The sequence below is a fragment of the Bombus flavifrons genome, chromosome 2 (genome assembly GCF_040668555.2).
Source record: "Bombus flavifrons isolate JBK064 chromosome 2, iyBomFlav1_principal, whole genome shotgun sequence".
NCBI classification, from domain to species: Eukaryota; Metazoa; Arthropoda; class Insecta; order Hymenoptera; family Apidae; genus Bombus; species Bombus flavifrons.
This window is the reverse complement of record NC_138443.1, coordinates 9,408,697-9,432,899: the sequence shown is the minus strand read 5'-3', so window position 1 is coordinate 9,432,899 and position 24,203 is coordinate 9,408,697. Positions and strand designations below refer to the sequence as shown.

At 38.5% G+C, this 24,203-nt stretch overlaps 2 long non-coding RNA genes across 4 annotated transcripts; one reads left to right on the top strand and one right to left on the bottom strand.

Moving 5' to 3' along the window:
- Nucleotides 1–268: 268 nt before the first annotated feature.
- LOC138189774 (uncharacterized) lies at nucleotides 269–16,141 on the bottom strand. Of its 3 annotated transcripts, none has more exons than XR_011176110.1 (4): nucleotides 14,057–16,141; nucleotides 10,786–11,006; nucleotides 981–1,301; nucleotides 269–401 (listed from the first exon to the last, which is right to left on the bottom strand). It is a non-coding gene; the product is annotated as an uncharacterized LOC138189774 (long non-coding RNA). The 3 variants fall into 3 exon arrangements; XR_011176112.1 differs by having other exon boundaries at nucleotides 10,880–11,006; XR_011176111.1 differs by having other exon boundaries at nucleotides 321–900.
- LOC138189775 (uncharacterized) lies at nucleotides 10,861–13,321 on the top strand. The gene is made up of 4 exons (XR_011176113.1): nucleotides 10,861–10,930; nucleotides 11,260–11,545; nucleotides 11,662–12,052; nucleotides 13,057–13,321. It is a non-coding gene; the product is annotated as an uncharacterized LOC138189775 (long non-coding RNA).
- Nucleotides 16,142–24,203: the final 8,062 nt, after the last annotated feature.

The following is a 24,203-nucleotide window of genomic DNA, read 5'->3' as shown; positions in this document are numbered from 1 at the left end:
ACCGCGATCCTCAATGCCCGTGACAGATCAAGCTGCGCGCGCTTCTTCCTCTCTTTCTCTCCTAGCGAACAATCGTCGTGTTTGCCGACACAATTTCCACGGATTAAAATCGTGAGAGCAAGGAGAGCCGGCTAGAGGTTAAGATCCTTTCTTCGTACGTTTCCACGTGGACGCCGCCGTGTGCATCGTGACGGGAATTTTTCTGATCGCTTCGCCGAAGTTTGACTATTCCGAACTTTGTGAGCTTTCTCGAGAAAGAAGGAATGAGGTGATATTGAGCAGATTCGTGCAACTAGAGGTGTATGCTTACACATACATTACGGAAAGGTAAGTTTGGAATATATAGAAGATTACTTAGGATACATAGGTGCGTAGTCCACCGGCGTGGGCTGGTTATTTATCTGAAAAAGAATATCATATTACATTCTTTCAAAATTGTTGCCATTTTCTCTATAACGCGCCATTCACAAATAATTTTCTATATATTTTCTACATATATACTTTTAATGTTTCCAAATGCATAGAGAATTATATCTTAAAGCTACCTTACATCATCTCTTTAGACTTAATACTTAATACCATCACCTTCTACGCTACCTTAGCTTCTTATCTTAAAAAAAAACCAAGACCATCCACACTTCTTTCCACCTCTTTTCTTTACCATTTCACCAGCTTCGCCGTCATCCTATCTACCGAGGTAGTCTACACGAAAAGAAGAAAACAAAAAAGCACACGCACGTCGCCTTTAGAAATTCTGAAAAGTCGAGGGATCTCTGCGTTGACCACGATCGAGAGAGTCAAAGGCGTATTCGATCCTTCGTGGACGGTTGACGGGGTAACAGCGGACACATTCGATATCAGGGTCCTGATGAAGGCTTCTCGGATGTCGTGTCAGGCACTCTTGGAACCGAGAAGGGAAGAGAGGCAGGAATAAAATAGAAAGGGAGCTGGAGAGGAGGCCACATTCCTAGACGGCTTACCGATCGGTTATCGCAGCGGCCATCGCTCGTCTTCTCATATCCAAAGGTGGCGGATTTGTTTCTTCCTCCTATCCGACCCTTAAGCAGAGGCTTTCGCGCGGGGGTGGCGGTGGCCGCTGGTTACAAAGGCACCCTAGGGACGCAACAACGGTATCATCTTCAGGGGAACGTAAAGCTACCGAATTTTCGAATCGTTCGAACGTGTCGCTCCGGATTTTTTCCAGGCCGATGGCCACGTCCCATGGATATGAAGCTGTCTCGCGTTCTATTGTTTGAAGGCTCGCGCTGCCTTTGGATCCTTCCTTTGCCTCGTCCGATATGCTAAAAAGACAATGCGATCGAATTAATTGAAGAAGACGCTCGGAGAGAGCGGTTACGTTTCAGGGGCTGAGTAAATGTTTCGTTCTTGTTTCAAATTTCATCGGTACAATCACGATAATCGTGCCTCGTTCCAGGGCTGATAAAATCGTTAACAATTTTGTACGACACATATAATATATTTATAGAGGTTTGGATGGTAAGCGTGAAAATAGTTCTGTGAATCTCTGTGTGTCTTAAAAATTATCTTCTTGTTAACACTAGGTTTACGGGCGTTTCTTATATACCTATCTCTACGAGGACCCGTCAAATTGACGGGTAAACGAAAATACGTATTTTCTTTAGAAAATTGATTTATTCAAATTAAGTCTGAATTGAACAATACTAGGCTTCACGTTTAAATAAATTATTAATAAGTAAAAGGTCTTTTTTTTTAATTATCACGGAGATGATAACAATAACATTAACGGCATAGGGTAATTATATTTATTGAGCACATTTTTTACAAATATACTGAATTTTGTTTGTATATTTTCCGCATACGATCTTTTTTGCAATATATACAACAATTATTGCTTCTATTTTTTTTGCAGTAGCCCACTTGGCAACTTTTTCGCACTTCGGACGTTGAAAGTGACAGAAATGATCTTTGGCAAAATATGAACTCCTTTTTAGATAATTTCGATCCAGTGTACTCTTTACATAATATCCACGCGTTTATCGCTGCCAAATCTAAAATATTGAAAAAGAACTTTAAGAGGCCATCGCAAACTCCCTGCTTTCACACTATATTTGCGTGCCATCTGGTCAACGAAGTCCACATCAAACTTTGTTTTATTATAAAAAGCAATGGTTTCTGGAACACGTTTATAATTATCTTCTACTTGTATACCTGTATGTTTGGTGCTTAGAAGGAGGACTTTTACGTTAGGCTTACTTTTATACACAGTAAGCGTGCAGTTTTCTGATTTATATAAATTTGAAGAAAACAAAGTCACCTTGTCCTTTTCTCCCCCGAGCATAGAGTTTCATCTTTCCCCATACGAGGGAAACCATTCAAAATATATTTTGTTTGGACGTCAACTGCAAACCAAAACTTAATGTCAAATTTATGAGGCTTATTCGGCATATATTGCGTAAACTTGCATCGGGCTTTCGTTGGAAATAATTGTTCATCTATTGAGATATTTTCATATGACTTGTAACAAGCCTGGCTATTACTTATAAATCTGTTCTATCTGATCAATGATCTCGCTTCATATGCGCCCCGGGCATATAGAATTCTTAGAAAACTACGTAACTCAGCAACTATGATTGTCCGTCTTTTTTCAAAACTCGATGCGTCTCGGTTTCAGTGCAATCTTTTATGTGTTCCATTATGTGTCTGTCAATTATCAATTCGAAAGCACTAGTTACACAACCCGACATAATATATCTCTTAGCATAGCCAGTAGGTCCTGCGAGGGGTAGATCCTACCCCTAGATCCGCCTGTTTTCAGTTTCATCCACTGTATCCCGTCAATTGCAATTTCAATTTCACCCATTACATTTTGGGATGTGCTTGGAATACTCGTCCTTTCATCCTCGAAGTTAGAACTAGAAAAAATACGCATCCTTTTCTTGTTACGACACACTTTCAAGAAGTTTTCCTCTTCACTACCCGAAGGTCCTTCTATCTCTCCACTTTCAGTGTATTCAGAACTTTCACTGTCAGCTTCGCTTTGGCCTAATTCATATTGATCTTCTTCGGAGGTATCCTCAGAACAATCTTCATTGATGTTGACAATTATGTTCAATATCTTATTACATCTCCTGGATTTACTCATAATTGCTAGAAAGGGGGGGTTGATCAAAAAAAGAAAATACTGTGCCTGAATTCAATTATCCTATTGTAAATACCTACAATAAGCGGAGACAATAATGGGAAATGTCTACAATAACTGAAACTTTTGCAGTCTTTGAAAAACGGTTTGTTTATGAAATCAGCTAGCCCGTCAATTACGGGTTTCGTAGAGATAGGCATACTATATACAGATTTCAAAAATTAGAAAGCCTAGGAAAAAATAATTGTGTGTATAAATTCTTTAGATGAAATGATTAATTTACGATGCAAAATGGTTAAAATTAATGCTATGGTTTTTGAGATATTTCATTTCGAAGTTTGAAATCCGTAAAATTGACGGGTCCCGTAAACCTAGTGATAAAGGTGCTTTTACGTATCTTTCTCACATCACTTTTGCAGTGCTTGTGTTATGTAAACGATCGGCAAGAGAGAAGTCAATTCGCGAATATTTATGAAGCGACGATTACAACGAATAATAGCGAAACGAATCGAGAGAACGGTCCCCCAAATATCGTGTCCCCTTTTTGCCATTATAGGGAACCACCCATGCATGTGGTATTATCATACAAATATAATCCCTGTACGCCCTTACGCGAAATAATATTTGTCCCGATCGTCGTACGACCAATTATCTTAACTTACGCGATATGTCAACCCCTATATATACGTATCTACATGTGTACACGCTTCTATGCGCATATTGCGTGTGTGTAAAAGAGTTTCACGTACTCTTTACATCCTTCGACGTTGTTGACATAGCGAAATAAATAGCAATGACGACTTTTTCCATAGTTTTGACTGTATTGTTAAATAAAAGAATTAAAGATTCCTTTTATTATCGACTATACAGGGTGGTTGGTAACTGGTGGTACAAGCGGAAAGGGGGTGATTCTACGCGAAAAAAGAAGTCGAAAATATAGAATAAAAATCTTTCGTTTGAGGCTTTGTTTTCGAGAAAATCGACTTTGAATTTTCGCTCGGTACGCGTGCGGTATGTTATAACGGATCTCACTGCAGATCCTTGTCTCGATGGAAAAATTAAAAAAAAAAAAAAATTTTATTCTATATTTTCGACTTCTTTTTACGCGTAGAATCACCCCCTTTCCGCTTGTACCACCAGTTATCAACCACCCTGTATAACTAGCATCAAGCTAATACTTAAACCGCAATGCTTAACTCTGCCTCGTTTCTCAAATTTCCTTCTCGTTTCAATAAATAACAGTAAACCCTTAACGTTTAAACAAAAAATTGAAACGAGACATCGACGACGATTCTTTCGTATTTTCTCGATCTTACGAAAATGTTTTACAAAAGACAGAGAAGAAAGATATAGAAGAAATACGATTGACAATAGTCAAAAGGATGTAGCATGTTGCTTGAACTTAAGATATTGTTTAGCAAAGAAAATATAGGAGAAGCACGGTTGAAAATGATCGAGGGGTTTTGGCATGGTTAAGACGTGAGAATGTACGAGGCGCTATAAAACGCAGCTCGAGAACAGAAGGAATCTGTTGGAGAAGGATCATTGAGGGGGCACGTATAGGGAACACGATAACAACAGCGGACCATTCTCGGTTTCCCAACTCTTGGAAAACAGTTGGCTCCCTGATTGGTCATCTGTGTGTGATCGAGCACGTTACACATCGACGTGGAGTCGCACAACGACACGCGTTCTCCGTTTCTCTGTCCACGGGTTCCGCGCGGGCAAACGATCCGTGAAAATCTTCTAAATCAATTTCTGCGCCGGCATTTATCGAGTCGCGTCCCTCAATCTCGCTGGATTTAGGATGAAAACGAATGACCTTCGACGACCAGGATCGATAGACGCTTCTACGCGGATATCAGGCTCGTGCATTTGTCTCGATAGGAGGGAAAACGTCGATCCGAACTCGACTCTATCCTAAAACCCCAACCATCCCCTTCGTTCCTTATGCCCTCGTGGTTTAACATCCTTAACCGTAATTTTCTTGATTGCCCTTCTGCGTTATCGCACGACCACGATTGTAACGTCGTAATATTTTACGAATGAAAACCCGATAATGACATCGCCAGGTATTCCATTCTCGTAAGTTGAATTTAGAGTTTGTTAAATTTTGTGTTAGATGAAGAAATGTATTGCATACGTTTAACATGCTTATGGTTGATAGAATTTCTTTATATTTCCTTATGATTTTAGTTACACTGTTGATCGAATCATCCCTCTGTTAGACATTTCTAAAATCATAGAATTAGAAGTTAGTTAATACGATAAATTAACAACTACTTCAAATGTTCAAATCTTTAGATTAAAAACTGTTTAAATAGTTCAAATCGAACAAATTTTCCCCATAAATACGGTGGAGTCTCGGTTATCCGAGTTCTGTTTAATCGAAATCTCGTATTGTACGAGGTGCTTTGAACTTTACCATAACTTCATCTTTTTCAAATTTCAATTTTAAGTCGTATAGTACGAAAGCGTTAACAGTTAGGCACATCGTGAAAGCAGCGAATCAATCTTTCAACCGATTAAGCAATGAATTACACCTAAATACGAGCACAATATTACATTAGCAATATGTTTTCTATGATCTTATTATACGATTTATGAACGCTAATAAAACTTTCCGTATTATCCGAATTTTCGCTTATTCAAGGTATCTTGTCCGCATCACGTCGGTTACTCGAGATTCTACTGTACTTAAGTGTGTACTCTAACCAATTGGAAGACTTTCTTAAAGTTCCCCGCTATACCTTAACGCGATCTTTCCATACCGTATAAGAACGTTCAAGACAGAGAAAAACCTACTAATAGCCCCATCACCTCGTACACTCATCCCAGACCCAATGATCCACATCACAGCGAGCGTGGTTCCCTTCGTCTTAAGCGCTGCCAAAAGAACGTCCAATCGAGATTTAATTAAGAATTCTTCAAACTAGACAGCGTACGATGGTTTCGCGCGGCTCGCTCTGATATATCTAAAGTCTAAAGAATCAACGTCGCTGCCAGAAACGTAACATCGGAACAAGACGCGGCGCAGCATAGAATCAAAGAGGAACGACAGGAGGAAGACGTTTGGAGGTTCGCGGTTCGGGCCGGTAGCACGAACAAGGTAGCTTGGTTCGTTCTCGGCATCAAGCAAAGCATTCCTTGTGTCAGAACTTCACGACGATCCACCACTGTTAAAGAGAGAATCGAGCAGACGAGAGAAGGAAAGAAAGGTCAGCGGGATACTTCGACGAGGGGCTACTGGTTTCTCCGCGTGGACCTCTAAAACTTCTCCCGTGATTCGTTCCTTCGTCAAAAAAGTCGCTGCGTGCTCCCGTACGCTCGTAACGCGTCACAGCGTGAGTTTCATCCGCTTCTATCTACCACGTCCGTACGAATTTCAGCGGCATTTCGTCAGGTTCCGTATGAAAATCTAGTATAAGAAGAAGAAGAGAGAGAGAGAGAAGGAGCCGTACGGAACGCGGTAAGGCGACCGACCAGGTCGGTGGAACGATCTGAATTTTAAATCGTAGAACGAGAGACCCCGAAACAACATGGAACCTGCGAACGATCTTCCAGATCGTATTGATCGATTTGATTCGTTGAGGGGCCTTTAAAGTTACAGGTTTGGTAGAGCGGTGCTGATAGATTGGGAGGTTCGAATTTGTAGCAGAACGTCGATCTTTGATTGTGTGGTGAAATAGCCATATACGATAGTCGCAAGTGTAGCGTTGGTATTTTATGATAAATTAGTTGTTGTCTGGCATATTGGACGTAATTTTTTGATAAAGCATTTTAGTTGAATTACAACAAAACTGAGTTACGAAGAATTTTAGTATATAAATCTAATGTTGTCGAAGCACTACATCATTGGATTCTCTTTTCATTAAAACTAAAAATCTAACATCACGGAACTTATCAAGAAACAATTTATTGATAAGAAATAAGAGAACATCTCATTTTCCAGCATCGCGAACATGCTCACGACCGATTTTCCTCAATATGTGGTGTGAACACGGCATAAAAGGCACTGGCTGGCACGCAGGACCCAGTAAGGGAGCAGCTCTTCCCAGCTATACGGTCGCGTCCGTCGAATATGACAACAAGATCGGTCAGACCAGTGACAGGGGTGCGTTCGTACGCGTGTGTGTTGCATTCGAGGCGCAGGAAGGGCGAAAGACGCGGGGACGAGCCAGCCTCGTGCGAAAGAAAGAGAAAACTGAGTGGACATGGACAGACGGACCACCCCGTTTGCCGGCGATCATGTCCCGATCACGTAAACTAGCCGCCCCCTCATCCATCATGCCTTCGTCGTACATTGTCATGTGTGACCAGATCGATCTCTTTTTTCTTCCTGTACCTTCCTCCTCGTCCTCTTCGTCCTCTTCGTTCGAGACGCACCGGTTTTCCTCTTGCGTGTTCTCCATCTTGTTCCGCCAAAGGCGTCTTTCGCGGGCCCAACCTCTCGTTGCAAATTGGCAGGGAAAAATAAACCGCGAGAACGCTCGAGGCCGACGTAAATGTACCGAACAGGGGTGGTCAAGGTCTCAAGATCCATAATTAGAGTCAATATCTCCGGTTGTTCGTGATACTGCTTTAGATCGTTTGCACTTTGCTTGGATTAAAGAAGATTCTTTTGTACGAGTATCATTGGCGAGAGAATATTTGGTTTGTATAGAGTAGACTGCAGATGTTTATTAGATGACGATTTGCCATTTGGACTGTCACTCTCTCGGAATAGTTATAATTTCTTCATTTAGGAATCTTCTATTTTTCTGCGTGTCGTTCCATCTTTGTACAGGATGAAAAGACTAAAATCTATCTAACTGGAATTGATTTGTCTTTGATCATTTTTAATCTCATAATTGTAGAAGTTTCTTGTTAAGGGCCAACCCCCTAAAATCTGTCTGGAGTATCTGTACATTAAACAAATATAGTAAAACAATTGTACATCTGGATGAATACAGATTTTATTGATAATTATTACCGATGTGTATAAGTACTAACGATTTAATGATACATTTCGTTCAAGACGAATAATCCACCGAGATAATTTATAATTGTATCATGCACCATGTCCTAGTCTGTTTTAGATTGCACGGTCTGCTCACCCCAGGCTGGACAGTACATAGCTAATTGCTGATTGATCGTTTCTGAATAACGCAATTAATTGAACAAGAATCTTGTTGCTTGTACAAGAACACGAAGAATTAAAACATAACCTGAATTCCTACTTTTTGTTTTTCTTGCTGGCATGTCCATATTTTTTCATGTGACAATCTCGTTACCCATTATTTAACTCTGAATAATTAAATTTATCCCTCCGAAGCTCTCCTCGCAGTCTATAATTTCAAAATATTCTCTGACATTGTTATAACACTTTGCAATGATTAGTAAAATAGTAATAAAATTCAACTCACCAAAGTCACAGATTTAAACTAAACCTGAAAAAAAACACAGCATACATAACTTTGTCATTCTAAGTCAATAAAATTTCATTCGTAAAATTAAGATACACCTGCCAAAAGAAAGATTCCAAGGTATCTGACCCTAACCTGTTCACCAACAGTTTCACCATAACTTAAAAATTATTTACACAACTTCAAGAATCTCTTTTAGAAATCTGTAAATCCTGTAGGAAGGATGAACAGAGAGATATAGAGTGGAAGTACCGATGCAGCGGTCGATCACACAAAGGGTGAGAAACGAAGGGCAGAAAACGAATAAAGGAGACTCCCGACTACGGCACGTGCGAGGGCTGCGAACCGCAAAAGAGGCGGCTTATATTATTATAACCGTGGGCAGGTGGGCGAGGCACTCTATTGGCAGTGCTAACGAGGGATCGGTAATTATTACCCACGACTTAACTCTTAGCTGCTCGTGCAAAGACCTTTATTGTAATCGCTCACCCTTCGTCCATTCTTCTTCAAACCCGAATCTAGTTTGCGGGAATCCTATAACATGACTGTGGCTAAGGAATTAATACGCATTTACGGATAGAATTCCGACGCGCTCCTCGTATTTTCACAACTTCTTTCCCAAGTTCTGTACAGGTATTAGAAATGGGGATTAAACTTTATTGTTCAAGATAATTGGATACTAATAATTGGATCTATTAGTACCATCTTTTGATAAAAATGATCATAAATGGTTCTTCAAAGTTGTTGCGAAGATTTTACGATTTTGAGATTCGATAAAAATAAACGTTAAGTAATATAGCATGACTTAGTATAATTTTATGATGATAAAGATAACAATATCTCTTTAGATCTTGTTTAAATGTATGGATAGATATTGTATGTATACATTTATTCCAAGAATATTCCTTGAAAGATGGGATCTACTATTATTATGATAATAATTTATATAACAGAAGAGAGGAAATAATAAACGTTATTTAGATGTACTTATATAAAGGAATATTTACATTCATGAAGTGTAGAATATTTATATTCACAATATTTATATAATTATGAATATACACATATGTGTATTCGTAATTAAATATATACATATGTATATGTACGTCTATTGTTTATTGAGAACGATCATGTAACACTGGATTTCGTGAATGTGTTAAGGTTCATCGCATGGCAAGTTTGCGAGCAACCGGGTCGAACATCGTATCAGATGATTTTCACGTTTTGATGGAGTTGTTGACCCTTGTAAAGGTATCTGCGTGCCGCCACGATTATACACTTTCAGCGCGTTAGTGTGAATGTACGACTACCTGTCCGGTCAAGGTGGACGATCCATCATCGTGTCAACGGAGCGTTACACTATACGACCAGGAATTTCTAACATTCCCCCTCGTGTACGTATTCGTCCTCTATCGGGTTTAAACGATTTTTTTTTTTTTTTAAGCGGGCCAGATAAAGAATAGTAAAATAAAAAGGGTGCAATCTTATCGCGAACACGAGGATTAAAGGAAAAAAATAATATAAAATTGAAAGTGAAATCGTAAGAAGCACGAATATCGTTGAAACTTGTTTCATTCGTGCGCAGAAAAACGAAAGATATACGGTTGACAAAGAGATAATGAGTCATGACATGAGTGATGAAAGATGTTGTTGAGATTTCGCATCTACATTATTTTTATTTCTTAAACTAGCGATAATGTAAAGTCAATTACTTTTGACAGATCAAAGAATAATATTCCTAACTAAATATTCATGAAACAAACAACTTAATTCTCAAACTTTACCATGCAAGACTTCCAACGGTACTTCATTCTACAAACTCAAAAATCTCACGCAACGGAAGCATCTTTCAATTTTTGGTTAAAACCAAAAAGGATAATCGCTTATTTGTTACCTTCCCTAGGAACAAGCCTTCTGTTCTTGTTGGAGAGCCAAGTATCTGTCGAATTAACGTAAATCCTTTTTAAATAATAAATCTTCCGTTAAGTGTAATGAATCCGTGAAAAACGAGGATGACTGAGAAGTAGAAGGTGCCAGGATACGAGGCGTCTTTTGTAGAGGTTAGGACGACCAGTGGCGATAAACGGTGCCAGTGGTACAGACGTAGCTGTAAAATAGGCCAAGACTTTAGAACGATACTCGCTGCTTGCTGCTTAGCCTCGTTATTAACCAGGACTTGGATATTTGGATACCCTTAATCTCTTTTCTACGATTCTACTGAGTCTAACCTGCCTGACTGAACAATATCAAGTTGCCTACCGCGATGCCAGCGCTTCTCTGGACTCGCTATCTGATTTTAAAGGACACGCCACCGAAGATGATCCTCCGTTGACAAAAGGTGTCAAGACCGAACCTGAATCGTTGTCCGGAATTTTTCCTGAAATTGCCAGCGCCGTTTTACCGGGTAAGCCGGGCAGGACCATTTTTCTGCTGCTCGTTTGCGTGAGTTAGGTTAGACCTTGTAACGACATAAAGGTTTCCTGTAACATGAAGATAGATTTTTGTATTGTTACGTTCTTTTTTTTTTGAGAAACATAGATTTAGAAAATATCATATTAATTATTGTATATGAATCGATCAGGAGCATTACTGTTTAGAAGTTAATTTTATTCTATAATCGTAGATATTACTATTTACACTTGCAAATAATTAAAACAATAAATTCATTACACAGTCCTTCGATTTGAAGGTTTTCCGCTGAGAAAAATTTAATAAAACTTATTTTAATTTTAGATGCAATTGACACACGTGATAAAATAAATGATTGATCGAGTGCTTGCGTAAATATTGTGAAGGATAATAGAGATATAAGGAAACAGGAGTTATACAAGGTGTCTCACACAAACACGTGAAAATACCACGTTTTAATGAAACTTGAAACTACAAATATAATTTTCCGCTATTAATCATCATACCATAACTGCAGCTCGATGCTATGAGGCAAGAGAATAAAATCGTTTAAAACAAGATTCGTATCGACGAAAGTGGAAACCGCGGCAAAGAAACGGTAGAAATCAAGGTAAAAGACGATCACCATTCGCTTTCGTATACTCCCTTCCCCTCATTACTCACAATCAGTCGAACGTCTGCGCGGTTATGCATACGAAACACATAGCTGCGTATATCCTTATCCAGGCCAAGTTCATCAACTGGGAGAAAGAACACTGAACACCTAACAAGACCAAGAAAAAGAACGAAACGCAGAAGGAAAGACAGAAAGAAAAAAATATATACGCACACGGCAGCATCGTCGAGATCCTTCACGAGTCAGTTCGATGAGGAGAACGGCAGAGAAACGATACGCGATGAAGATAGACGAATACAGTGGAATCACGAAGGGAAGAGAGAAAGGAGGAGCCAGTTCAACGAGTTCTAAGGCGGTGGCGGCCTTAAAAAGATGTCGAACGCTTTGATGTTTGCCGCACGTCATCTTGTGCGCTACCTCTGCGCGCTGATCCACGCTACAACCAACGACTAGCGAGGGATTGCCGAAAGATCGCGATCAAGAGGGTAGAATCGCGTGCAGGTACCCTTTAGTCTTCGCAGTTCGCACGAATTTCCATCACCTTGATGGTTCACTCGTATATACTCTTTTTAAAGATGTGTCTTGTCGACGAATAGTTCACGAACACTGTTTGCAAATAGATGCTCGCAAACATTTATATTTATATATATATGTAGTCATGTAGTACACCTTTTGATTTGACCTGCAAGCTTGAGATGTTCGATTAACATTTATGTCCATGTCAAACATTTCACAAATTACACAGCTTAAAGAACTCATCTCGGAAAAACTGTTATTACCCTTTAACATGTTCCAAAAGAAATTTAAATATGTTCAACGAGCCTTCAATCGACTTTTTAACATTTTCAAAATGCATCTTTTTTTAAAAATAATCCCAAATATCGATAACTATATCAATGGTTCAATCATCGATATGGACCGTATTATACGGCCACGTGGAAGTTTTCCGCGTGATGCGAGTTCCGCTAAGCGGTATCGCGGCGGTCGATCGATTGCGAGGACATCAATACTCATTAACGTTCGTTGCATCGGCGTTCGGATCGTTCCGGACAAAGATTTCAGTGACTTGCCCGGTAACCATAACGGATGACCACACGGTGAACGTGCAGGTCTACAAGGGTTGATGACGATGCCAGGATCATTGGTAACACAAATTAAGGCGCAGTAGAGGAAGTTTTCATTGAAAGCTAGGAACCACAAAGAAGTAGTTGGAAAATGGACAAATATCTACGAGGCCATTTTCATGAATAGAACTATCCGAGATGTCAGACTTCTTGTAGCTACATATTTCAATTTCATTGTTCATTCATAGTTGATATTCAATTTTAAGACTTTTCAAGATATTCCTAAGTTTACTGTCGAAAAGAAGCAAACGGCTAATTGTTACTAACGTACATATTTTTACAACATGAACCATAAATTACATCCTCAGATTCATCCAATAACTATCATTCACTAGTAACTTAATACCCAATTTCTAACAAAGAAACATTTCTAAATTCCAGGAATACACAACAAAGATACTAACATATGAATTATACAAAACTCAAATAAATCCAAAACACCATACAAGACTTTCCAAATCACAGCTGGAATAACCTGGGCGTGTGCTTTCGAGGACTTTCCACGATCTCGAGAAATGAAGTGCTCATCGATACTGTTCTCCTGACAAATGTGCACATTGTCGGTGAACAGCGTGCTTCCAACTTCACAATTACACCGTTGCTTGGTTATTCGATGTAAAAGGAGAACCAGGATGCTTTCCATCGATGGGAGCCAGTCCGTTCTGGACGAACGGATCGTTGAATGCCGGCAGATTCTTTTTACGCTTCCTCCCCAGAGGATCGGTCGCTTCCTACGATTCGTCATCGGCAAAAACGTCTCTTCTCAATGACCGAACGTCGCTGAATGTGTCCCGCACGACGTATCCATGAACGGGTGCACCTGTAGCTACTGGCCGCTATTCCCGAAATAATTCGGGCCATAATAATAAGCCTGGAGCCGGAACGAACACAAGGACGACGGCCCATTGACTCCGTTTTTCGTACGAGTGAATAGGAACGAGACGAATTGTGCACACGATGAATCGGCACCATAGCTCTCTCGAAGCTAGTGGCTCCTTGAATGAAGATGTCGTCGCTGTTTCCGCAGAGAAATAACATCGATCCTGCGATTGTCCATAAATTATATCCTCCACTCCAGTTTGCTATTTCCCCGGCTATTCTTTTCTATTGATATTTGGAGATTTTTCCGGTTAGTTGTTTACTTACCTGCGCAGCTGAGTGTGATGGCATTTTTTAGCAAATTGTCAGCGTAAGAGGGGCCTGCGGTTAGTGCAGTCTTATTAGCTGTCTGGCGTTTATAAGGTGATTTTCTGGGTTGAAATTATTTACTTTGTAATAAATTTATTTTATGTATTATATTATATAAAGTTATTTTAATGTATTTATCTTAAGTATATCTAGATAATGACAATTATTCATTCGACTAATGAAAAACGGTTACCTTCCATGAATGTACACATAGTCTAACAGCAACGAGGTAGGAATACGGCTTGCAACGTCTTATTTTATTTGAGACAATCCCAACGGTTGACAATATCGAATAATTGGTTTCTCACATGCTGTGACACATAGCTATAGGTGCACTTCTAGTCGCAGGGGCAGCAGCGTGTAGAGATCTGGCTATTCCAAATTCAAGGTACGGATGCAAAATAATGTATCTGGACCTATGGCAAATAACTGGAGTTAAAGTAACTTTTATTTAGTTTTAGCGAAATGAATTAATTTTAACAAAATTGTTGCCTTATACAGATTTCCAAGTAATAAATGTTCAACTATATATACATATGCACGTTATCAAATTTTCAGCTTTGATTCCTTCTTTGCCAGAACGTCGCTAAAATATCCTAGATCACGCAAGTTGGCGTAACGAGGAAAAAGTCATAACGTTTAACTCCCCGCGAACAAAACATCCTGTACCCCAATATCGATAACTACCCAATTGTGCAGCCTCTGGAGGTTCGTTTCTGATGTAATCAGGGAATACGCAGGGGGTGCTACTAATTGTAATCGTATAATACAGTCGACCGAGGGGTAACGGGCATCGCAAAGAATTGATTCTGGTTACGTTAATATAATCAGAAATTCAGGACTTGCTCGTCCCTGCCCTTATGAAATATGTACCACGGGAGTTGACAATATTCGCGTCTTATTTATTTACCGCCCATAGCACGATCGCAGAAAATCAACGACTCGTTTCGAGCATTTGCTGCACTCTGCACGAAAATATATTTTGGCACGACAGTGGGAAGTTTTTAAGAATCAAAAAAGTGTCCATATCTTTGAAATGTTCGTATTTCAGTGCGTACAAGTGTTTATTCGATTATTGGTCAACTTATATGATATTTTTCAAAGTAATGTTATTTCTAAATTGAATATATTGATTAAATTTTGATTACCATGATTAATTGAGTCCTCTTGCACAGGTATAATACTTGCATAACATTAACAAGCTTTGCAATAAAACAAACGAAGAAACGAATTACACGACTATTCTGTACCATTGTGCAAGAAGCTGCTGTTTTTCCAAAAGCTAGCTATCCTTCCAAAAGAATATAGAACGTTAATGGTAAGAAATCACGAGAGGAAAGACTAATATTAAGCCACAGTTTCTAACATTTTGAACAAAGTTTGAATTCAATTTGTCCAGCGGAACTCTCATAAATTCCTAACCTATAAAAGTCTGACGGTAACCTCGCAATATCTAGTGCAACAAATAGCATGAAACGAGAAACGTTCCGCGAGAGAATCGCAACAAAGTAGTAAGTAGATGCGTAATGTCGAAAGAGGGCAGCTTGGCGGCAGTGTATTAAACATCAAAGACAAGAGTAGGAAAGAGAAAGGGAATCTGAATGGTGAGAGGAGGAGGTTGATAAAAGTGGGCAAGATCGCGCGCGCTTGAAAAGGCATCCATCGGCTTCTCTTTCAGCGGCGCGCATGAAACGAGCGCGCGGTATCGGCGCGGCGATGGAGCGGAGAGCGCGCGTAATCAATCAGTTTCATGGGAGCACGGAGGCCCGGCGCGTTAATGCCTGGTAGAAAACTGAATACACGCGCGGTTACCGCGCTCACCAGACGAGGATTCGGCCGAGTGCAACGCGCAAGATGAATACGGGACCGACTACGAATGCATGCTTGCACCAGCTACCGTTCGCTGCATAGTTGCCTCAATGCCCGGATCCCTGTGTGCACGTGTCTTCGTATATATATGCGGTGTCTCAGAATTATAGGTCAATTAGATTGGTGATGGTAAGGAATGAAATTATAGGAATATTTTTGTCTAAGGAATATGCAATTGATATTGCTTTACTTTCTTAGGAACACAGCTATACGCGCGTTATGGATACGAGTTGATACGTTTGGTAACGAGCATGACCTGTTTGGAATGAGCAGTTGTTAAGTGTGAAGTAAGAAACGGATTATTGTTTGATGATATATGAAGAATAAGAATATACTGTTCTTGCATTTTATTACAGTACTTTTCCAAATGTGATGAGAGAATAGAAAGTTGAGGTGTAAAGTGTTGTCCGTGATAATTGTAGCTGCTACTGGCTGTTGTAGATGTCGCTGCTGGGGTACTACTGATTTTCTTCCGTTTTTAATGCGTAGGAGAAAAATCAGACTCCAGTCGCCGGGATTTGAACCCGGGTTCCGAACGTTCGTAATCTAAGGCGCTAATCACTGCGCTGCCATCGCCCAACTCTAGTTAGTGTCCAGTGCTGGTATTTGCTGTTAAAATTGTCAATTCACGAATATTTGGTATGAAATACTGCAAAACTATAAATTTTACTGATATTTAAGGGACAAAAAAGGGAACAGCATACTTTACATATGAAACAATACATACACAATTTCCTATTTCAAATTTCACTGAAATATCATGAAAACGATCCATAAAGTTACAAAGTGGGTTGCTCATTGGCAAGTGCTCAAAACCTGCGCTCTTGAAGTTTCGTTATTAAAACTTAAAACCACGTTGTATGTATATATATGTACATACGTTTATCAGGCAAAAAATGTTATTTACAACTGCTCTTATCAGCCCTCATATAATGGACTAGTAGTTCTGAAACACCCTGTATATATGTACATGGTATGTTACGCCACTGACGAACGCATTGTGCCAGCGTAGCGAGTAAACGAGTCACGCTGCGTCACGTTCTGGCCCACCACCGCAGCAGCAGCAGCCCTTCTCCTTTTGTACGAACACCCCGCCGCTTTTCAGCCCGGCCAGAATTACGTTACGCCGCTTTACTATCGGCCAGTTTATATTCGAGGTTTATGCGGACCTCGGCTAGATACACGTGAATAGCGTTTTAATCGAATCGCGCCGCAGCCACGTAATGATATTTACTCCCTTCCTTTACCGTGCACTCCACGTTATAGAATGGGGGAAGACTCCCCCATTCGCCCCTTTTCCCCCGTTTTTTGATATGTCTTTGTTTTTTGTCCTCCCTTATTTGTTCTCTGTTCAGTTGTTTGTCCGCAGATTGGAAAATTGAAATCTTTTGGCTAGTTCCTTGGCCTTTGGTACCGAATTTTGAATTCTCCAGTTAGATTGGATATGATAGATTTGGTACTTGGTTTTTAGGTACTTGGATACTTGGTTCCTTTTGCACGATCGAACTAATGATTTTAATAAAATTTTACAAATTATAACTTGCAAGGTATTTATCATTTGATAAATATTCTTGTGTAAGATTAACGAATCTAGTAATAAAGTTAACGAAATTTTACAAGAATTATATAACGAAAAACTTATAAAGCTTCAAAGAAGAAGTCTACAATTTATAACCTATAACTTGTCAGTTTGCTAATATTATTAGTTGGTAAATTATTGTACAAAAGGATTCTGGTGTGAGTTCAAGTTATCACAAATATATATCAAAAACTCCAAAAATAGTGTGCCAATATATTAACTAATAATAACAACTCTATATGTTTATCTTTCTTACCTGATTTCAGCAGATAATAACTCTATACGTTTTTCTAACCTCATTTCAGCCACTCCAGACATCAATTCGTTGGCGTGCGAAAAGCGAATCGAATTCCAAGTTCGAGGACGGAGAAGATGAAAACTGTCGAAATATTCGCACATGCCTGCTCATAACTTAATGGAGTTGACAAGTCGTCGACGAGGATGATGGACTGCGCTAGATCCAGGGGATTCCTGCAACCCCAACGAGGGGCTAAAAACGGATTCGCCACGGGCAGCTGCGGCGACGCGACTCCTCTCGCCTTCTAGCTCATTTTCCTCCTCCTTATTTTTCGAGGGAAATCAACTCTCTCGCTTTCTCTCTCGTCCGTGTAATCGGTTTTTCTGTTGTGTCACTTGAACATGGCAGCCTTTGTGCACACGCGTGTTTTACACGAGACCCATGTCCAGAATTATGCACGGGACGACCCCTCGTCGGAACTTCGAGAAGCGAAAACCACTTTATTATATGCCCGTCGAAATTTTCATTCATACTCGTTTTACTTCGTCATGGTTCCTTAATACCGTTCGATGCTGAAATATAAACGCGAACGTGCGTAACTTATGCGTAATAGGTTCATTGTTTAGTCTATAGAATCTTCCTTGAGTGAAAAGTTAAGTGTTTAATAGATGATAATGATGATGATAGATAGATAGACTTATATAATTATTTTTTTAACCTTACTTCGATTACTCAAAGCATCAGTATAGTATTGTGAGATAGAGACAAACTGTATTAAATTAGTGGAACTACTTTTATGGAATCTGGTAAGCGATGGTTTTCACGTGTTCAATTATTTTTTGCTTTAATAAATGATGTCATAACGTATAACAGTGATATTAAAAAATAAAGATGACTTATATAGATAGTAAACAAAAATTGAACGTGATTTATAATTTTAGGAAGAGGAAATTTAGATCTACCGATATGGAAATGAATTTTGGTAAATTTATATCCGATGGTAATATATTGTTATCTTAGTTACAGTTGATAAAGTAGAACATGCTATACAAGTATGCTCACCTGATATGCATTTTATTCTAATGGTTATTTTAATGTCATTCCCAACGTTACCGATGCAGCAAAGAATAAGATTAGAATATCAGTAGCGGTTGGAATTAAAACTAAATTTTACGTATCAAACTATGAATAAAGTAGATGGTATAAATAAAGAGAAAGGATAGATAAGGATTATCAAGTATTCATAAGTAGCCGATGTAACAATTATCTTTCTACTAATACTATTAATTTATTAATCTTTCCACTTCGCTATTTTTTGTTCTTACTGCTTTTGTATGCGAAAGAAGAAGTAACTGTTAAATACAGTTTCTAGGCTTAGGTCTAGTGCAATTTTGAACTTACTTTCTAAAGTATCATTACATACCTTTACATAAACAATTTACACTAACATTTGATGTTACATTATGATTTATATTTCCACTTAAATACCAATAAGTATTCAATATTAACCATTTTCCTTTTCCAGAGTCACTTAACCCTTATATATAAGCTTATTGCATATTAACATATTCTTACATTCCATCAACCTGCAAGAAGTTCTACGGAAAAAGCAAAAGAATATGTGACGTGTTACGCCACTATAAAAGCGTCTTGCATATGTATTATTTAATTATAGAACTCTTCGATTAGTACGTGCTTCGCAAAGACAAGATCCAGTCGAGCCATACTCGATGATAAATGTAACGTCTAACGCTTGTCTCCAAATTGTATGAGGTAACACCTATGCGACAAGGTGAAACCGATTAAAAGGTGACATTAATCGAGTTACCTCGTGCAGCGAGTGCCTAATCGATCACAGACTTTCAATTTATTACGAAAGCCACGTCGAGGATTGTCGTCTGCATACTTGCGCGTCATTGAACGTTGTAGCGTGAGAAGCACGCTCAAGCGATGATGTTAGAAGACTGCATTTGTGATAACATTCGATTTCAAGGCCGCGAATGCACTCTCTTACCGATGCTCGTGCAACCGGTTCCTTCGGATTACATCGATAGTCTGGCAAAAGATGCGGCGCTTTCGCGTCACTGTTACTCATAAAGAAAAACGAAATTTCAAGCACATTCAGAGATGTTCTCGAAATGTTATTAATCGAAAACCATACGTGAAAAATAGAAGTCGTATTTTGCAGAGGAGTAATTTTAAAATTCAATATGTCCTTAAGCAATTCCATACCAAAATTATCTTTCCATTTGATTTTGCGATTAAACAGGTATCTTTCATTATTCTGAATATTTGGCAAACTATAAATTATTTCAACTACAAACTATATATATTTAACTATAAATCAATTGTTAATTCTCGTTAATCGTAAATTGCTATTTATCTCGTGGGTTGTTTGATAATCGCAAAAATTTTCTTAAGAAATTATAACCGTACTGTGCAAAATTTTCATCACGCAATAATGTCCAAAAAAAAGCGTGAACGAACTGTACATTTATGATCTTAAGTAATAAGAATTGTAAACCAGTACATACGTAAGTGTATACACGAATTTCAATTTTTATGTTTAAACGTAGACTTTCTTGATACATTCCCTGCCAAATTGCTAATGCATTTCGCATAATATATACATATTAGCATTAAACCGGCCCGGCCTTATTTCACACCGGTTGCTCGGCAAAAGGGCCGAATTCACTTTCACAAAGCCACACGAAGTGAAGTGGAAGACTCCTTTCGAAACGTGGCAACGAAATCCCGTCCCACGCCAGGACATAGCCAGATCATTGCCGATTCCATGGATAAGATCGAGTATAGTTAAATTGTTTCCATCAGCAAGGCGATCGTCTTTGTTTAAAAGCCCGAAACATATGTCTGTGAATAACCTGCCTGATGATGTATCGTGCTGAGACGCGGCTGCTCGTGACTAATGTGACCTTCACCCTTGCCTCGTTTCACCGACTGGTCATTTCTCTTCCAGTGGCCAGCTAACTTCTTGAACTAGCACCGCAGCCGGTCCGGTTGCCAATGTTTAGGTGATGGTATCACGAAAGAAGATTTCTTCGTTGTATCGTTGATACTCTGAGAATTTTTTACCGAATAATTTTTATCATAACGACAAACAAGAGGAGAAACGTCGAATATATTTTTATTGTATTTTATGTATCTTCTTATACATTTTATTTCGTGTATCTTCTTTGTTATTGAATAATCTGTTCTTCCATACTATTCTACGAAACAGCAAATACTTTCTAGCGGATCTTAAGCGCATTTTTAATACAGTAATAATGAAACGAAAGAAAAGTAGCAACCTGAGATATTTCTTTGTTAAGTCCTTAATCCTCAAATTTTTTGCTGCATAATTTTTTCTTCTCGAAAGTAATCCAATAACGACGGAACTGTAGACGAATAAGAAATATTTCACAAGATAAAATTAACGTGCCTTCCATAAACGATCCGTTTCTTCGTAAATATTAGAACACATCGTTGATGTAATAAAGACGATGAAGAGGAACAATGTGAAATATTTTACTTCGACGTGAGATTCCATGCTGGATCTCTAATAGCGTGCAGGTCTCTTGCTAAGCAGTGTTCCTTTTTGTGACTGCTGTTAGGTATGCTGCTAATCTGGTAATACAGCTTTTCAAGTAACGTCTTCGCGGTTATTACTGATTACTATCATATACGAGTGAAAGACAAGATGAAATATTTGATGTTCATAGGAGATATAATTTCAGTTTAATGACCGTTTTTCGTTCAATAATTTTTCTTCGATAGTAATTGATGACGCGGTATTACAAGCTTTCGCATCAGTGATTGGTACGTGATGAAATCGCGGAAGAAGAATAAGATGCAATGTTTCGTATATTTAGCACGTTCTTCGATATACATACACATGTACTTAGCTTGATCGTATATCTTTCGAAATTATCAAAAATTTAAATAAACCGACAATTTCTTGACACTGAATCGCACAGGAAAAAGAATTAATTGAAGTATTTAATCGAAACTCTATATAGTGATTATATAGTGATTGATTGGATAATAGATATTGGCCTTTGTAATAGGATTTTATATAATCCTTTGATTTCAAACAAACGCTATATCTTGAGAACATTATTATATGCAACTTTATAGACTATGCTAACAAGTAACCTTGTTTCAAATGATATTTTAATTACGATCTTATAGAATGAATTATGGATTACACTCATATTGAATAAGAATGGTTCATTGAAAATACCACGATCTTTAATAAGCTAGTATTTCCGGACAAATTTCAAGAGAAAATTTCGCTTGCTCGTTGTTCTCAATTTTTAATTGTACGTGATAAAAGTTGTTCAAAATTGAATTAAACACGAACTGTAGCAAATTACAAATAATTAATACCCGATCTATTCTCGACGATAGATCTGTATTGTTTTATATCCTTCGTAAACGTCATAAATTACAACAAATTCAACGTAAAGCCTCGTATATCTTGAAACGCGAAGTATCCCACAAAAGCAAAAGATGCTGCACCAAGGTCCAAAGACACAATGGGAAAAAGAGAAACGAAAAAGAGTCTGAAGATCACGTAACGTCGTTATTCAACGTTATTCAACTCGATTAAACGTGTTCCTTTGCACCGAACCACCAAGTTAATTCGCACGATATCCATAGTCATTTCTTTTCCGGCTGGTCGCGGTATCGGAACTTTCACGCTCGAAATGTTGGCTGGCCATTGCGAAATCAGATGATATTTACAGAAACGTGTCGGCTTTTCGCTTGTTCGCTTTATAAACCGATTATATCGTAGAAATTGTAAAGAACGATGACGCCGACACAACAGCCAACTGCCGGAAGAATTGCAGCTGGTGTACGTGTCGTTGGATGGGTAGTTAGTATTCTTCAAGGTCGCGATCGTTGGATGCTCGGAATACATAGGGCGTTTATAGAGGCGAGATAGGCCTCGAGCGTGGGCGTATCTCACTGCTATGCGCATCTTAATTAGATACGTGTATCGGGCATTGTGGTTCGTGTAAGGAACCCGAGTGTGTCAGCTATTTTTGGCCAATAAATTGAACTTTCCTCGCATCACAATGCCGCATACGAATAAAAATACGCTCCACGGGACTGCCTTGCAAGTGGAGGAATTTTGATGAAGTTTTCGAGAAATGGTTTTAAGGTTGAATTGTATATTGTACGAACAATGACTCACGAAAAAGGTTTGGATACTTGTAGAAACTCTGAACGTGCGCTGTGTACTATATAAAATATTTGAAATTTTATTAGCACTGTAATGAGATACAATTACAACTAAAATTTGATATGGTCTTAAATTTCCGCATCGGTAAGTAGATTTAGTTTACCGTAAAATGTTAATACAATATTTTGCCGTAGCAATTTTTAAGGCACTTGCATAAAGATTACACTCTTTATCTGAGTATTGAAATTCCCGAATATTTGAAATGTATATCAGTTGTCAGAATGGATTTCTCGCGCATTAAGATCTTCCTGATTACATAGACGTAGATACTTTCACAATCAAAAAGATTGACATAATTAACTGTCTCGACGAGACTTCTGTTGTCAACAGAATAGGAATCCCTTTCACCGATTATTTGCGCGCTTATGTAATTCACCACGAAATGTTGGAACGACAAATTTTCTCGGAAAAATTAACTTTTGATAGGAAGGATTGAATAAACAAGGCAACTTGCGATTCAAGCGTTAGGAAAATTAATATATAAACAAATTTCTATTAATAATATCGATGAACTCTCTGTGAACTTAATATTTCCTATATATCTCGTATAAAAATCGGAGTCAATTATTAAACTTACTAGAAAATAATCCCTAGACGTCAAAACGAGCTGCAGTATCCTTTCTCAAGTCAATTGTCTAAACGAGCAGCAAACTAGCGAGGAGGTGACTAGATGAAAAGATCGTTGATTCCATTTAGAATGAACGTGAGACCGGAAATAAGGGCCGAAGGTGCCGCGAATTAGGCTTCATTGTTATCAAAGAAACGACAGGAAGAGGAGCTATCGTAAGAAAGAAGCTTACGCATAATGGGGAAAATCAGATCGGCTGGTTATGAAATATGAGATCGTTTACCAACGTTGTCTTGCAACAGACTCGATGAAGTTTCAAAAGTGAATCGATTACCACATTTCTCATTCCCTGTTTTGTCGTGTGCATATTTACATCGTTTTTGTGTCACCTCGATTGCTACGGTAACACTCTTTCAACGCGTTATCGCCTCAAAATGCTTTGCAAATACATTTTTCTTCTATTTGTATTTAGTTTTCATATTCAATCGATGTGTAACACACGCGAAACGCAAACTGCATTGTTTTCTTCTGAAAGTAAATATAAACAATCTATCAACTTGTAAAAGTTAATAAATTATTTTCATTGAAATTGTGTACAATTTTTTTGGAATAATACATATTTTCTAGAAATATTACTGTGAGATAATAGAAAATTATTTCGATTTTATATCAGGTGAAAATCTGGCATTTCGTTTATATACCGTAAAAGCTTTTATGTAAAATATAACAAAACGTATTCGAGCTTTTATTGTCTTACGTGATACTTACCTTCGATATTATCCTCTTGTCGATACAGACACCTTGAATGCGTAATAGGAAACGATCTTAACATACTCGAATC